Source organism: Musca autumnalis, unplaced genomic scaffold (assembly GCF_047663935.1).
Source record: "Musca autumnalis isolate F117 unplaced genomic scaffold, ASM4766393v1 scaffold_1, whole genome shotgun sequence".
In the NCBI taxonomy this organism is placed as follows: Eukaryota; Metazoa; Arthropoda; class Insecta; order Diptera; family Muscidae; genus Musca; species Musca autumnalis.
Window position 1 is genome coordinate 230,922,765 of NW_027411644.1, and position 17,623 is coordinate 230,940,387.

Sequence of the window (17,623 nt, forward strand, 5' to 3'; positions counted from 1 at the left end):
ATGATCTCCATCAAATTTTAGTATAAGTCGCCGAATAAATGAAATATGTATTTGCAACATACATATATCATGAAATTATTTGTTAAACTTTTAAACTCTTAATTAAAATGTATTCCATACTGAGGCAAAATCTCCTAAAAAACCTCACTTTTTGGGGGTTTTGTCAAAAAAAGAAATGTTCCAAATCAAATTTCATTATGAGTCTCTGAACAAAAAAAATTTGTAGCTATAAATTTAACATATCTAGAAGCTTTTGCTTTTTATATATGATTTAGGACCATATTCTACCGTTTTTATTCACATTTTCGTTGTCTGCGGTCACAAAATATATATTATATATGTTTTTTGATAATAAATTCTTTCAGAAGATTACACTGTGCAACATTTTCAAGGTAATTTTGTGCAAACAATTTCAAATGCGGTTTTTATGAAAGTTCAGACGCAATAGACAAAAACCCTCTTTGGGTTTTGTTTTGTTAGATCGGGTTCGGATTTTATGGCCCTATCTAAGCATGGCTAAATATTGACTTTTTAAAGAGCTATATCTTTGAAACCAATTCGAATCTTTCCATGACATCCGCTGTAAACTTGTAGATAAGAACAAGAAGATGTATTTGGAAACATAATGAACACGAATAACCTCATTTATTGCCTCAAATTTTATAATATATCTAAAATTTCCGTGATTTGTATATATTTCGCAGCGTATCTCCAAAATCGTCAAATTTTTCTTAATGTTATCTTTGGGAAAAATATTCGCTGGAATGTAGTAGACAACTCTTCAGAACATATTATTGTTGTAAAATTCTCCTATCGCGTTGTTTCTATAATATTTTTCAACGACAATTTGATAAATATATCAACAATACATTAAAATTTCAAATATGACATTAAACAGCCTGTGTGAACGTTGCTTGAAATAGGTTTTGTAGAAAGTATGATATGAAATACCGGCTAAACAACATGAAATAAGCGTTTCACAGTTTCAGTATGTTCTAAAGAATTGCTGAGGACATTATTTATAAAATTTTTGCGAAAGGCTACTTGGTTCAACACTCAATACTTTGACAGTTACTGACAATAATTTCAGAAATTATGTAATCTTTCCTATATTTTATGAATTTTGATGCGCTATATGCGGTTTTTCGTAGTTCGTCTGTTTGACATATAAGTTCTACTACATTAGGACTACAATATTGCTGAAGACCGCAAAGCTAAATTCTTATTAGTTTCTGAGATAAAGTACGGATCAATTGAAAAAAGTGTAGTTTTAGCCCGAAACCCAACTAGGGGTTTTGCAGTATTAATATGTACTTTCAGAAAATGCACTCTAGAAGTTGTTTGCCTTTTCAGTGTTGCACAGTGTTATGTGTGCTCGATACAAACTGTTTTTGAAATATCTATGGTGAATATTGATAACTCAGATATGACATTAAAAAATTACGTATCTTAGTACTATAAACTAAAATAACGTCATCAGGATAAGTCATAGTATGTGCAAATGCGGGGATAGTCTACGGCTATTTTCCAGTGAATATACATATATCTGACATACGAGTCCTAACATCCATGGTTTTTGCATGGTCCTAAATACTCTAATGATGGAAGCTACACCTGCTCTGATAATATTTACTGAATTAACTGTAAAATCGATTTTTCCATTAATAATAACACTGTGACACAAAATGGAACTAAAAGTCTGGGTGGTGGAAAATTCCTTTTGGAAATGAAAGCCCTTGGTGAGTATATTAAGAACCCAAAAGGAAATTTTCGCCGTAGGTTAAGTTTCTGAGATATCGCGTGATGAATTTTTTGATTTTTCCCCTATAATACTTGGGAAAATGGCTTCATATTTTTCTTTGGCGTTATTGTAGCTTTGTTTTGAGATTACATGTCTTCGATTGGCGAATCTTTTTGTGGAACATTTTATTCTTCTAACTCAATTCCCTTCATATCCTTTTCGCCCTTTATTTCTTAAACCGGAGTAGAAGTACCACAAGTTAAGATTTTTCAACATCCAAATATTCTACAAAAATGTTGCTCAGAAGATTTTATGTACGGTTCTCTTTGGCAACTAATCAATATTGTCCCGTTATCATTGTCCTTTTTGATGATTACTCTGTCTTGGTTCAGAAAAAAAAAATTTGACTTTTCTGTATATTCGACATTGTTTATTTATTGGTATGTAGACTTGCCAATTGGTTATTGCTTATGTTAGGTATCGCACCAATACAAATGAAGTATGTTCGGTCACACGCATACCACATCGAGAGCGTAAATTTCGCTCTCTCCACAAACATCGTGTGGTTTAGTGCATTGCTAAAATCAAAAATCATTGAAAAAAGCGACGGCACAACCTTCTTCATTGACTTCTGAGTGAAGACTAAATGGTGTTTGTTTTGTTGTTACTCTCATCTAGGGCACGTGTGCCTAGGGCAGGGGTGCTCAGAATAGTTGGTGTATTAGTAGTGGTAAGACACTCTCCCCACTGCTAAGCAATGGCAAATCAGAAATGAAGAGAGAATACATGTGGTTTGTTTTTACGCTACCGTAAGGAAGCGATTTCCAATGGCCTAGGGTCGCCAAAAACGCCATTGGAGAGGCCTAGGGTCGCCAAACCGAAAAACCGGTTATTTGTGTCGGTTAACCGGTTTTAAAAAATAGTAATATCTATATAAATAAAAATCAAATGTCGTTGGTTGGAACGGACATCAGTTGGGAAAGGCTGGATTCCTTTGGATAATTCTTTTATTGAAATGTTCGCCATAACCCAACTTAAGTTTCTATACAAAGAAAATTTGATCACGCCCACTTTTTTCAATCTTTATCTTTTCTACAAAAACTACTGAATGTACAGGGATGGCCCCCGGTGAAAATTGGCTACACATTTAGTTTCGGAGGGGGCGGGGTACTTCCTTTATACACTATTTTTTAAAATAATTACGAATGTATCGGTTTAGAAATCAATTTGCGAGACAATTGTGGTTGTGTCTCCGACCTTACTTACTTTTCTAGATCCCAAAGACTTGATCACACCCACTTTTTACAATATGTTACATCTATAAAACTACTGAACCGATTTTCCTGAAATTTTCAGGGAATTTACAGGGATGGCCTCCGGTGGAAATAGGATGCACATTTTCTTGAATTTCGAAGGGGCGAGGTACTTCCCTTCCCATATTCAAAAACAAAAACGCCACATCTTTATGAATAAAAATCAAATGCCGTCATAACCCAAATTAGGTTTTCATGGAAAGAAAAATTGACCTCGCCTACTTTTTTCAATTTTCAGTTCAATTTAAAATTTTGTCTGCAAAAACTACTGAATCGATTTTCCTAAAATTGCCAGGGAATGTTTAGGGATGGTCCCGAAAATAGGCTACATATTTTATTGATTCCAGAGGGGACGGGGTACCTCCCCTATGTGATATTAAAAAAAAAACGCTATATTTGCAAAAATTACGCAAATTACGGTTTAAAAATGTACGGATTAATCTACAATGTAGTACTTCTTTGGGGCCTAAAGACTCGAGCAAGCCTGTTTTCTTAAATGTTATATCTCCAATACTACTAAACCGATTTCCATCGCAGCAAAAGCTCAATATTTGCAGTTGTTATGTATATTTTATGAATTTCGAAGGAGGTGGGGGTACCTTCTCCACGTCTATATTTTAAACGCTATATGTATAAGCCAAACCTTTGATTATATCGGGTTCAGCAACAATTTTGGGACACAATAGGTTGTGTGTACCCTAGGTTACATATTTGAAGACAATATACCGGTCCACTCCCACTTTTTTAAATATGTTATATCTTGAAAAATGATGACCACGGCCACTCTTTTCAATACATTATTCTTCCAAAACTACTGAACCAAATTTCATGCAATTTTCAGGAATGTCCCGTGGTCCAAAATGCTATATATTTGTAGACGAATTTCGGGGTCTATTGTTTTATAATCGCTATATTTGCTAAACTTATGAGTGCATCGGCTTGCAAATTAATTTTCGAGACAACGACCAAGAAAATCGATATACAGTATAGTCTCGATAATCTGGACACTCCTTAATCCGGACAACGCGGTAATCCGGACACTAGAATTTTTTACAGTGTAGTCTCGGTAATCCGGACACCTCATATTTTTCGCACCTCGATAATCCGGACATCAATATTTTTTCCTAAGAAAAATTAAGTTTTTCAATTTTTCGGTCCACATCTCGCCTTTCTTGCTAGCCACTGTTGACTATGTTATATAGTCAATATCATGACACAATTACCAAGGTAGTGGTATCATACCAGCTGTTCAAATATGAAATGTCAAACCCCTTTATAAAAAAATATTTTTGTTGTAATTTCCCCAACAACATAAAGAAAGTTTTGACATCTCATATTCAAAATTTTGCGATGCCACTACCTGGTTAATTGTACCATGGTCAATATGGAATTAACTATTTGAATCTGTCGACTAATTTTCTACCCTTCAACCAACGATGGATGACGATAAGCAACAGTATTTTAAACCCAGTGTTTAGTAGCCTAGTTCCCTTAAAAATCGATGTTGGGTGTTCCTTTCCTCTAAAGGAATTAGTTTAATAGGTATCCGATCAGTGAGAAAGTCCCTTGGAACTGTGTAGTGTATTCCAATAATATTTCATCTAGAAATGTTTCTAACATTTAAAGCGTTGCGATTAATAGCTTAGTTTGAAGGTTTCACATTTTTTAAATTCTCTAAGTAATTTTTTGAGTTACCGACAAAAAATCTTTATAATTAACAACTGAATGAAAAGTTTAAATAAATTTGGCATCACTCTTGCAATAGGCCGAACTTAACGACCACTTTTTTGGTCGCTAACTTACTCAAAAATATCATTAATTACCGAAATTATAAGCAATTTAAATTTACCGTTTTTGCAGTAACGCAAAATATGTATTGGAGAATCGCACTTCAAATAATTATTTAATAATTAATAATTATTTAAAAACGTATGATCCCTAAGAATAAATGTACACCAATTGTAGAGAAGTTTACACTACAAAAATACACAGGAAATGTCACCTAATTTGAACACCCTACATGTGCCCCTTTTTGCTTCTGAAATATTTACCACAAAAAGCTCCTGTAATGAAGAACACGTTAATAACAATTTTTTTATGGAGGACAGATGCGGTTGTCTCAATTTTTGAACCGGATATTCCGACATTAAAACCCAATTTTGAACCGGTTTTAAGTAACCGCTTAAGCTTATTTTAAGGAAAAATATCACCACGCGCAAATATAAAGATCAAAAGCTGGAGGGCTAAAAATTCCTTTACGCCACAGGTCACACTTCTGAGTAATAGCGAAATGAATTCTTTCTTGGCGAATCACAAACATGTACACACATTTATAAATGGTGGTGGTTTATTGAAAGGCATTGGAAAAAGCAAAAGCAACAACAAACACATAGGTACATACAAAAATTCCAAAGAAATACAGAACATACTTTAATAAAAGATAAACTTAATGCAATAATTTATAAAAAGTCACACTTTTAAAAAGAAAGACATTATATGCAAACATCGTTGAACGCGCCTCCTTAGTTGTGAAATAAAACAAATTTTCCTCAAAGTTAAAATCATCAGCGGGAAATCGGAATCTGGAATCAAATGATTATATAATGTAATAATTAGGTATGTACATCCATATTTCAAATACACACATGTATGTATGTATTGATGTAATTACCTATATTAAATGCGAATTCTTTCTTGTCCAATAAAATATTTCCATTCACATTTTTAATTCAATTATAAAATATATTGGGCATTTAATTTACTAAAAAGCACAATTTTTTTTAAGAAAACACAAAACACTGGTCAATTCACTCACTTTACCGTCTTTACTCAACGATTATTTTTAGAAACCTGAAGAAACAATTAAAAAAGTATCAGTCGGTTTGCCGACAGAGATATACCCTCAGCCTGTGTGGATAGAAATACTTTTTCCCAAAAAAAAAAAAAAACAAGTAAGAACAGACTATAGTCGGACGGGGCCGACCATGTGATACCCTATACCACTATCCCTGTGCACTAGCTTTCCGGGCTAGCTGTTATAAGATGTGCATTAGAAATTTTACCAATTTTCACACAAAAGTTTTGATCAATTTAACCCGCTAAATATTATCCGATCATACCGTTGACTTGCACGCTACTTCTTCATCTCAAACCAAAAGAGCGGCTACAAAATCGAGCAAAAATTTTGTTTTTGGTCCATTTCATCCCTTTAACATTTCACGATCATCGCCAAAAACTAATCAGTTCTATTCTGGTCCAAACCCGACCTCCATACTAAATTTCGTGACAATCGGTCCATAATTGCGGCCTCTAGCTTGATTACAATTTTTAATGGACGGACAGACGGACGGACGGACACACATCGCTAAATCGCTTTATCTCGTCGAGATATGAAGTTTGGTATACCACATGAGGGGTCTACGACGAATATTTCGCGGCGTTACATGAATTTTTGGGAAAACAAACTTATTATACCCTTTTCCACATTGTGGTATAGGGTATAAAAACAACAAAAACTTATGTACTCGTATTTAGGGGGTTTTTCAAAAAAATTGCGGGAATATCGATAGATAGGGTTTTTTTATGACACTAGCCTACGATAAACATAATATCGCTGTAAACAGGGCCAATAGGAAAACCTTCGGTAAAAATGTCCAACCTATCCTCGACCCAAACAAAAATTTTGAACATTTGTGTGGGTGGTACCACAAGATTTGGTCAGATAGGGCCCAAATTTGAACACAAACTAAGTTTCGACAATATTTAGAGATCCAAAGTTTGGACCAAATCAGTTGCTACGTCTACGAGATATCGCGCGTACCATTTTTGCGAATATTTTCGAACTTTTGTGGAGGAGGTACCGGAAGGAGTGGACCTATAAGCACCACCTTCGAATTTCATATAATATTTGAAGAAATATTACAATATCCAAAGTGTGGACGAACACAGTATTCGTTTCGAGCTCTCCAGCCATTACATATGGTGCCATAGGGGGTTTTTACAACTTTCGGGCTGTTTTCGCAAGAAGTATGGACTTGCTCCTGAAAAAAATTTTACTGCCGTAATTGAGGCAGGGAATGCAAATTGCTTCAACAAAAATCAAAGTGATTCGAGATCAGGTCTTAAAGTGAATTTATCCAAAATTGTGTGTGGGAGGTACCCGAAGGAGTGTACAAATATATTCCATATTCAAACTAGACCAAATCGGTCACTCCCATCAACAGTTATCGTGCGCATAATTTTTCCGAAGTTTTGTGGGGTTTGTACCTGAAGGAGTGGACCGATATGGCTTATCTTCGAGCTTAAACTAAGTTTGCACAAAATATTACGAACGCCACATTTTGGATCGAATCGGCAGATCCGTTCGAGAGTTATCTTGCGCTCCAACCACTACACATGGTATCATAGGGGTTTTTTGTAACTTTCAAGCTATTTTCTTAGGAAGTATGGACTTGCCCCAGATGGAATTTATACCGTCGTATGGGGGCAGTGAATACAAGTTGCTAGAACAAAAATGAAACCGATTCGAGAGCGGGTCCTAATCTGAACTTTTCCAAAATTTTTGTGGGAGGTACCCGAAGGAGTGGAGCTACTCAGTCCATATTGGAACTTGGTCTAAGTCTGGTAGAAATTTCACGATGTGCAATGTGTGGACTAAATCGCTTACTTACTTACCTTTAAGAGTTATCGTGCGCATAAATTTTCCGAACTTTTGTGGGGGAGGTACCGGAAGGAGTGGACCGATATAACCCATCTTCGAACTTAAACTAAGTTTGGACAAAATATTACGAAAGCCAAATTTTGGACCAGCCAGGCAGACGGACGGACATGGCCAAATCAACTCCAAATTGTCTGAAACACATTTCGGCCAAACATACTTGAGGTCTAAAACGATTATTTCGCTGAGGCACATGTTGCCCGTATGAAAGTGTATATACCCTCGTTAGCATAAATGCTGAGGGTATAAAAAGAACAACATAATACAATTTTTTTCTTTCCCTCTTCGCTTGCTACATTGGTTAACAATAACAAAGTACGAAACACACGTGTTTACCGCATTCACACTACCAAAACTTCTGCGTCTCCTATTACACCATACATCAGCCAAGATCACCCATATACGTTAACGTGACTACATCAAAAACATACGTTCTCTTTATTCTCATTTGCCTTTGGTGTCCAAAATAAATGAGAGAGAATTGATGGGAGAGTAATGTCCCTTTGTTAAACAACGGCTGGCATAGCTCTCACTTGAATTCGTTATTCTCTGTATTTCTAACATATATTTTTCTGCGTGTAATCTCGTTGTTTTTTAGCAAAATTGATATCGATATTTCCTTGGTATGTAATATAAATAGAGATTTCATTTCTTTGGTGATTTATGGTAAAATTTAGTGGAGCAAATTTTTATCAAATAATGGATTGTGGGACAATTTTCAGAAACTTACTCGTAAATGCAGTACGATTTTAACCCTAAATTGTGTTTTTGATTTTTATATATTTCTGGGTTTTTCGAGAAATTGGCTAATGTGCATAGCTTTGAATTGATTGATGTACATTTATGAATATACCTTGATTTTGAAAGTACTGTAATTATTTTGGTTCAGTTAGCCCTAGTATAAGCCTGGTATAAGAGGATGGTCTTTAACTTTAACTTTATATCCCCAAAAGAAATTATTACCCGGGAAAAGTTTATGCACATGGGTAGTGATGTAGGGTATTACATAATCGGACCCGTCCCGACTATAGTTTTTATACCCTCAGCATTTATGCTAACGAGGGTATATACACTTTCATACGCGCAAAATGTGCCTCATCGAAATAATGGTTTTAGACCCCAAGTATGTTTGGACGAAATGTGTTTCAGACAATTTGGAGTTGATTTAGCCATGTCCGTCCGTCTGTCTGTCTGGCTGGCTGGTGCGCACGATAACACTCGAACGGAGCAACCGATTCGGTTCAAAATTTGGCTTTCGCAATATTTTGACCAAACTTAGTTTAAGTTCGAAGATGAGTTATATCGGTCCACTCCTTCCGGCACGTCCCCAACAAAAGTTCGAAAATGTTCGGAAAATTTGTGCGCGCGATAACCGATTTGGCCCACACTTTGTACATCGTGAAAGTTCGACCAGACATAGATGAAGTTTAAATATGGACTCAATCGGTCCACTCCTTTGGGTACCTCCCACACAAAATTTCGGAAAAGTTCAGTTTAGGACCTGCTCTCGAATCGCTTTGTTGTAGAAACTTGTATTCACTGTCCCCCATACGACGGTACAAGTTTCATAAGGGACAAGTCCATACTTCCTGAGAAAATAGCCTGAAAGTTGCAAAAACCCCCTATACACCGTGTGTAGTGGTTGGAGCGCAAGATAAATCTAGAACGGATCTGCCAATTCGGTCCAAAATTTGGCCTTCGTAATATTTTGTCCAAACATAGTTTAAGTTCGAAGATAAACCATGTCGGTCCACTCCTTCAGGTACCTCCCTCACAAAAATTAAAAAATCTTCGGAAAAAAATATGCGCACGATAACTCTTGAAGGGAGTGACTGATGTAGTCCATACTCTGCACATCCTAATATATACCCCAGATATAGATCAGGTTCGAATATGGACTATATTTGTGCACTCCTTTGGGTACCTCCCACACAAAATTTCGGATAAGCGATTTGCATTCGCTACCTCCATTACGAAGGTAAAAGTTTTTTCAGGAGCATTTCCATATTTCTTGGGAAAACATCCCGAAAGGTGAAAAAAAACCCTAAGTCACCATATGTGGCTCTCGAACTGTTCTACCGATTTGGTGCAACATTTGGTCTTCGTCATATTTTATCCAAACTTAGTGTCATGGGACAATGCCGGTCACCAAATTCCGGTACTTCTCCCCAATATTTAAAAAATTTCACTAAAATGTTAGGACGATATCACTTGAATGATGCAATCAATTTGGTCCAAACTTTGGATCTCTTAATATTTTGTCAAAATTTAGTTTAACTTCTTAAATGGCCCATATCGGTCCTCCCTAAGGGTACCTTCCCTACAAAAGTTCAACATTTGTGTTAATTCCTAATCCACATTTTTGTCGGCATGTTTAAATATTGAACAAGTAATAAAGTATCGGTCGGCTTTGCCGACAGAGATATACCCTCAGCCTGTGTATATTGAAACAATTTTTTTTTCCAAAATACGTAAGTATTTAGGGGGTTTTAAAAATGTTGGGCGTTTGAACCGACAACAATTTTGATTAGGATTAAAGATCAAAAGTTTTGCGGAAGAGATACTAAAAGGAATGGATCGACATTGACCGTTATGGAAGTGGATCTCCAGCCACAACATATGGTGCCAAAGGGGGTTTTTACACTCGTCGGATTGTTTGCTCAAGAAGTATGGACTTGCCCCTGCAAAAACTTTTACCGTCGTAATTGAAGCAGCGAATTCAAGTTGCTTCAACAAAAATCAAAGTGATTCCATATTAGGTCTTAAAGTGAACTTATCCGAAATTTTGTGTGGGAGATACCGGATGGAGTGGACAAATATAGTCCATATTTGAACCTGATCTATATCTGGTAGATATATTAGGATGTGTAAAGTATAGACCAATTCGGCCACTCCCTTCAAGAGTTACCGTACGAAAAATTTTTCCGACCATTTTTAAACTTTTGTGGGGGAGGTACCTGAAGGAGTGGACCGATATGGCTTATCTTCAAACTTAAACTATGTTTGGACATATTTTGGACCGAATCGGCAGATTCGTTCGAGAGTTATCTTTCGCTCCAACCACCTCACACGGTGTCATAGGGGTTTTTTGCAAGTTTCATGCTATTTTCTCAGGAAGTATGGTCTTGCCCCTGATGAAACTTGTACCGTCGTATGGAGGGCAGTGAATACAAGTTGCTAAAACAAAAATCAAATCGATTCGAGAGATGGCCCTAATCTGAACTTTTCCGAAATTTTGTGTGGGAGGTACCGGAGGGAGTGGACCTATTGGAATTTCATATTACTCTGGTAGAAAGTTTACGCTATACAAAAAATGGACCAAATCGGTCACTCCCTTCAAGAGTTATCGTGCGCACAAACTTTCCGAACATTTTCGAACTTTTGTGGGGGAGGTACCGGAAGGAGTGGACCGATGTAGCTCATCTTCGAACTTAAACTAAGTTTGGGCAAAATATTACGAAAGCCAAAATTTTAACCGAATCGGTTCATCAGTTCGAGAGTTATCGTGCGCTCCAGCCAGCAGGACAGACAGACGGACGGACATGGCTAGATCGACTCCAAATTGTCTGAAACACATTTCGTCCAAACATACTTGGGGTCTAAAACCATTATTTCGATGAGGCACATTTTCATCGTATCAAAGTGTATATCAGGAATATTGCCAATTATTTCATATTCCATTTCAGAAAAAAAGGATTATTTTTTTTCGCGCTACATCAACGATTTTTGATATGTAGGTTAAGAAAAAGATTCCCAGTACGAATTTGGTCGCGCGCCAATTTTTGGTTGTTGCGGACAAAAGTTATGGCGCTTTTATTTCGCTTTTTAAGAAAGAAAATATTATAAAACGCTAATTATTTTAATGAGCACAATTGTTACAAAAAAGTTCTCTCGAAGTGACTTCAGCGAGTAGATTTTATAATACCTGCAAAATGTTACATAGAATTCGCGGAATGTACATAAAATTGCTAAATTATTGAATATAAGTCTACTTTTTTCAAAATTAAAGCCCATTTAGTGGTCATATAATTACATAAAAAATTGTTGTGGATCCAAACTTCACGGCGTATCAAATGAGACTGCTATCATACAGATTGGTGTTATAGTTTGGATGTTACAGCCAAAATAAGCACATATTTTGGTCAAAAAATAATTTTTTGTTCGAAAAAATATTTTTTTCACATGCATTATGTAGTAGAAAATATTGTAAAAATTTACAGGAATACTTCCTTCATTTTGCTTAAATCTCCCAATAAAATAGACGGATTTTGCTTTATTGACATTCATATTAAAGCTTTCCCATTAGGGAAGCTAATTGGGTTAATGAGGAAATAGAGGTAAAATAACCCATTTTTATTTATATGCATTTGAAAATACGTGTAAATCGCGTAATTATCAAAATCATTATGTCCGCATGTGATTTTCAAGTACAGCAAGACCATATCTTTTAATTTGTATATATTTTTCGAAATTTAATTTGGAGGCTAAGATGTAGCATCAGCTGCATCTTAGCATTAAAATACCTATAAAATATCGCTAATTTGCGCAAAGTGCATACAATTTTTGTCCGCATCCGATTTCAATGTCCACCATGAAAATCTACATCGATATATATCTATTTCAATGCGATCAATTAAGAACCGTGGATGTAGCATCACGCGCTATTTTTTGGGATAAAATTAATGTAGCTCCCTTATCACTGAAGTTTTCAAAACTGTGTTTCCGCTAAAACGAAGATGCTGTATTAGTTGTTTCATTGCAGTGGAAACGAACCGCAGAAAACGCGATAAAATACGCGTTATTTCCAAAAACAATTTTAGGTGATTTTTCTACTTTGGACTTTCTTGTAACTCGCGTTTTAGTGGATGGATTTTCACGGGGAATGATTTATTAGATTCGGAACGTAAAAAACTAAAATGTGCAATCAAGTACGAGGAAATCGAATGACAATTGTAAAAATTAGGCCCGAAAAATATGATTTTTAGAAAAATGTGCGCACAAAATTTCCGTATTTGGATGCATATTTCTATGAAGATGTGTAGACTACATTCACGACACATATATCACATAACTCAGAATCGCGAGTTCTACAATCCTATATTAGATTTTTTGTTAAACCTGTTTGCGGAATGAAATTAGAAGAAAATGTCAAAAAACACTGTAAAACTGGCTTCAAAATGTCAGCATCATTTAATGGTAGAAGCAGTTCAAATTTTGAAAAGTAATACATTAGTGAGATGATCCTTATTTAGTTTGCTTCCACTTTTACTTTGACTGGAAAATCGAGAGAAGTGTGGTTTACTCACAAATCGAGAGAAAACAAAAAAAGACATGGTGGCTTCAACCCATTTTTACCCATTTTTATACCCTCCACCATATGGAGGGTATAATTAAATTTGTCATTCCGTTTGTAACACATCGAAATATTCGTCGGAGACCCTATAAAGTATATATATTATTGATCAGCATAAAATTCTATGTCGATTTGACCATGTCCGTCTGTCCGTCCGTCCGTCTGTCTGTCTGTTGAAATCAAGATACAGCTCGCAATTTTAAAGATAGAGAGTCAAAATTTGGTACAGAAGTTTTTATTACTTGCAGGATGGTTGGTATTGAAAATGGGATATATCGGTCCACGTTTTGATATAGCCCCCATAGAACGGTACCTCCCGATTTTCGGTATTTTTAAGTTTTTAGCTTCATTATCCTGCCAAAATGGCTCAAATTTGGTACGTAGTCTTCTTTAGGGGTATAAAACTTTCCCCCAGAATTTTGTCGGTATCGGTCCACACCTTCATATAGCCCCCATAGAACGGTACCTCCCGATTTTCGGTATTTTTAGGGTTTTAGCTTCATTATCCTACCGAAATGGCTGAAATTTGGTACGTAGTCTTCTTTAGGGGTATAAAACTTTCCCCCAGAATTTTGTCGGTATCGGTCCACACCTTTATATAGCCCCCATAGAACGGTACCTCCCGATTTTCGGTATTTTTAAGGTTTTAGCTTCATTATCCTACCAAAATGGCTGAAATTTGGTACGTAGTCTTCTTTAGGTGTATAAAACTTTCCCCCAGAATTTTGTCGGTATCGGTCCACACCTTTATATAGCCTCCATAGAACGGTACCTCCCGATTTTCGGTATTTTCAAGGTTTTAGCTTCATTATCACACCGAAATGGCTGAAATTTGGTACTTAGTATACGTTGGTGGTATAAAACTTCCCCCAGAACTTTGTCGGTATCGGTCCATGCCTTCATATAGCCCCCATAGAACGGTACCTCCCGATTTTCGGTATTTTGAACGCTTTGGCCTCAATATTCCACCGCAATGGCTGAAATTTGGTATTTAGACTTTGTTGGGGGTGCTCAAACTTCCCCCTTAAATTTGTCGGTATAGGTCCACGCCTTCATATAGCCCCCATAGAACGGTACCTCCCGATTTTGGTAATACTGACGATTGTGACGTCAATATCCAACCGAAATGGCTGAAATTTGTTATTTCGTCTTCCAAGAGTTATAAAATATTCCAGAAGAGTATTATCAGTATAGGTCCACATCTTCCTATATTCCCATAGAAGCGTACTTCTTGACTTTCGGTACTTTTTAAGTTTTAGTCACATTCTCTTACCGAAATATAGGAAATTTGGTATTTAGTCTTCTTTGAGCCTAAAAACTTTCCCTCAGAAATTTGTCGGTATAGATCGACATTTTGAAATAGCCCCCATAGAATGGTGCCTCACATTGTTTTACTAAAATTGCTGAAATTTAGTATTAACCCCCTGTTTTTGTAAGTTATTTTTGTTCGTTCGTCTATATTCGTAATAATTTTGGCATCCATAGCTCAGCCCACACATGACATACAGACTTAATTTTTCATAGATTAGTTCCATATAAAGTTACGAATTCTCATTTAAAAATCAGCGCTCTACATTTGCACTAAGGCGAGTAAATCGATCTACAAAATTTGACAGTTCGTGTGAGAAGAATAAAAATGTTTACAAAAACTGGGGATAAGTCTTCTTCATACACGAAAGGAAACTAATTATTCCATTTTACTTCAGTACAACTTGTGGTGGAGGGTATAACAAGTTCGGCCCGGCCGAACTTAACGCCGTTCTTACTTGTTTAACATAAATATAGCCACAGCTTCCACACAAATTATCTTTTAAGGCCAATATTTTTTGCCACGTCCAACAACATTTCATTGTATCCAAAAATATTTAATTTGTATAGTATAGAACCACAAGTCGCGTATTCTAAAAGGGTAAACCTTGGCTTCAGCTATGTTAAATTTTCAAAAATATTGGTGATATACCCTCCTTAGCCTAAAGGCTGAGGGTATAAAAAGGGCCACAAAATTCTGAAGAGACGCTAAATACATTCTATCTGTCCGTAGATGAAAGTTTCAATTTACATTGGCTGAGGGTATACCTCTGTCGGCAAAGCCGACTGACACTTGTTTCTCACTTGTTTAATACTTAAATGGAATGAAAGTTATTTTAGGCATTAATAGGCAAAATTTCATTCATTCTCGCTACAGGAAATCATTTTTGAGAAAAAAGGGTCAAAAAGCCATAACCCTAATGTCCAGTTTCGATTCTCCGGCCTGATAGCACCAAATATTCAAGCATCAAATATTTCAGTCATGGAAAACTTCTCTATAAGTTGTGTCTTAAGATATTCCCTCATTGATATGAGAGAATTCTCCCTTGTCCCTTCTGGGATGTTTGTGAAAGAATAAAAGTTCAATAAAAAGTCCTATGTATATATAATTTCATCTTAAGTGTGGTTTTTGTTCACGATTAAAGTCACTTAACTTGTTTTCTAGTTTCTTTTATGATGAATTGTTTAAAGAACAATGAAAAAAGAAAAATAAAATATAGGTTTACATGACATATTAAACGTTTTATTATTTATGATGTTAACTTGTTCCTTGTATTGAATTTATGGACATTAGGGAAATTCGGCTTTTATTATATGGAATGTGGCCTATCTCCACCTGACCTAACATCATAATGACCGTATACGTTTTGTGGTATATATTAATATGTAATGATTTGATCAATAATAAAATACCTGCCTGGTATGGTATAAAAATGCAAAATTCAGGACACTCGTATATACGGCAACAGAGCACATCATGCTTGCGATGAAATTTAATGTGCAACATGCTCAAACTAGGAAAATCAATCATTTTGCGATACACATAACGATGTTGCATGCTTTGTTGGTAACCGAGATTATGATACTAATTTTGCTGTAACTTTAAAGTTACACTAAATTGATATGTTCTTGACTTCTGAGAAGAATATTGTAATAACATTTCAATTAATTTCCACATTGTTTAAAATCCAAGCAATGGGATTATTGGATCAAGTGTACAATTAGTATTTATTTGTATATCTTTGAATAAATTGCAATGAAAAAATGCAATTCAAATGTTGTATGTGAAATAAAAGTGATACTTCACCATACGTACATACATACATACAGATGTATGTATACTGGCATTGGAATTGATGTCTTGAATTGGGTTTCCTATTTTCCCAAACTATTGCATAACAAATCAGTTATCCATGCATTCATTTTGTAGTATTCGATATAGAAACCAATCTAACCCCAAAAATACGAGTACACACATTGTCTTTGCGTGATACCACAACATTTTTCAAAAGATTCATTTCTTATGGCCACATTTTTGCCAAACAGTTTTCTTTCTGAAACTGATTTAGAAATTCAATGTTTATGAGTCTGTCTGTTTGAAATGCGAATTTATTAGAATCTACATACATATGTATGTATTTAGATATTTTGAGAACAACGTAAAAAAGAAGTATGTATGGGATATTCTCTCAGCCTGAGTAAATTGAGACTTCTATCTATGGACAGATCGAATACCGGCTAAACAACATTTTCTCACAAAATTATGTATTTAAGGGGTTACAGAATTTGTTTTAACTTTTTAAGGAAGCATGCACTTAACGATTGTAAAAGCTACGAAAAAATGCAGAACTTTAATAACACAGTGTGTAATTTTTGACTGGGTGACGTAGGGGGTGGAAGATACCGAGGAACGGTCCTGACCGGTTTTAACATGGCAAATCCCACGATTTATCTTGGTCCCTCGTTCATCTCAAGTGGACACTGACCTCCCCGTGGTGTCACCTGGGGAACTGTCTTTAACACCCGTTAAAGGTAGTGAGTTAACATGTGCCGCGCGTTCACCCATAAGAACGTTAAAAACTTGGGTTTGGGCGTCGGGCTAGTAACCCTCCCCTAGAAAAAACAGCCTACTATGAAAAAACGAAAGAAAAGAAAAATAAACCCCTCTAAAGTTGACGAACCCCGCAAACGTTTTAAGGACCATGATCTGCGAATCTGCACCTGGAATGTTCGCAGAAGGTGCAGTTTACGCGTTGGCAGATGTACTTGAAAAGTACAAGGCCGACATTACTGCCATACGATGGAACGGGAAAGGCGTCACAACAACACCTGACAACAGGTGACGCACTGTATTATAGCTGCAATGACATAAAGCATGACTTTGGTTGCGGATTTGTAGTTGGTCGGAGATTAATACATCTGTCTCCAGCTTCACCCCAGTGAATGAAAGACTCGCTGCTATTCGATTAAAAGCAAAATTCTTCAACATCAGCTTTATTTGCGTTCAAACTCCCACTGGAGACAAGGACGAACAGACCAAAGATATATTTTACGAGCGCTTAGAAGAAACTTATGACCGTTGCCCTGCCCATGACATTAAAATCATTCTAGGCGATCTTAATGCCAAAATTGGAAAGGAGAATATCTTTGGCCCAACAGTCGGGAAATTCAGTCTCCACAGTGAAACATCT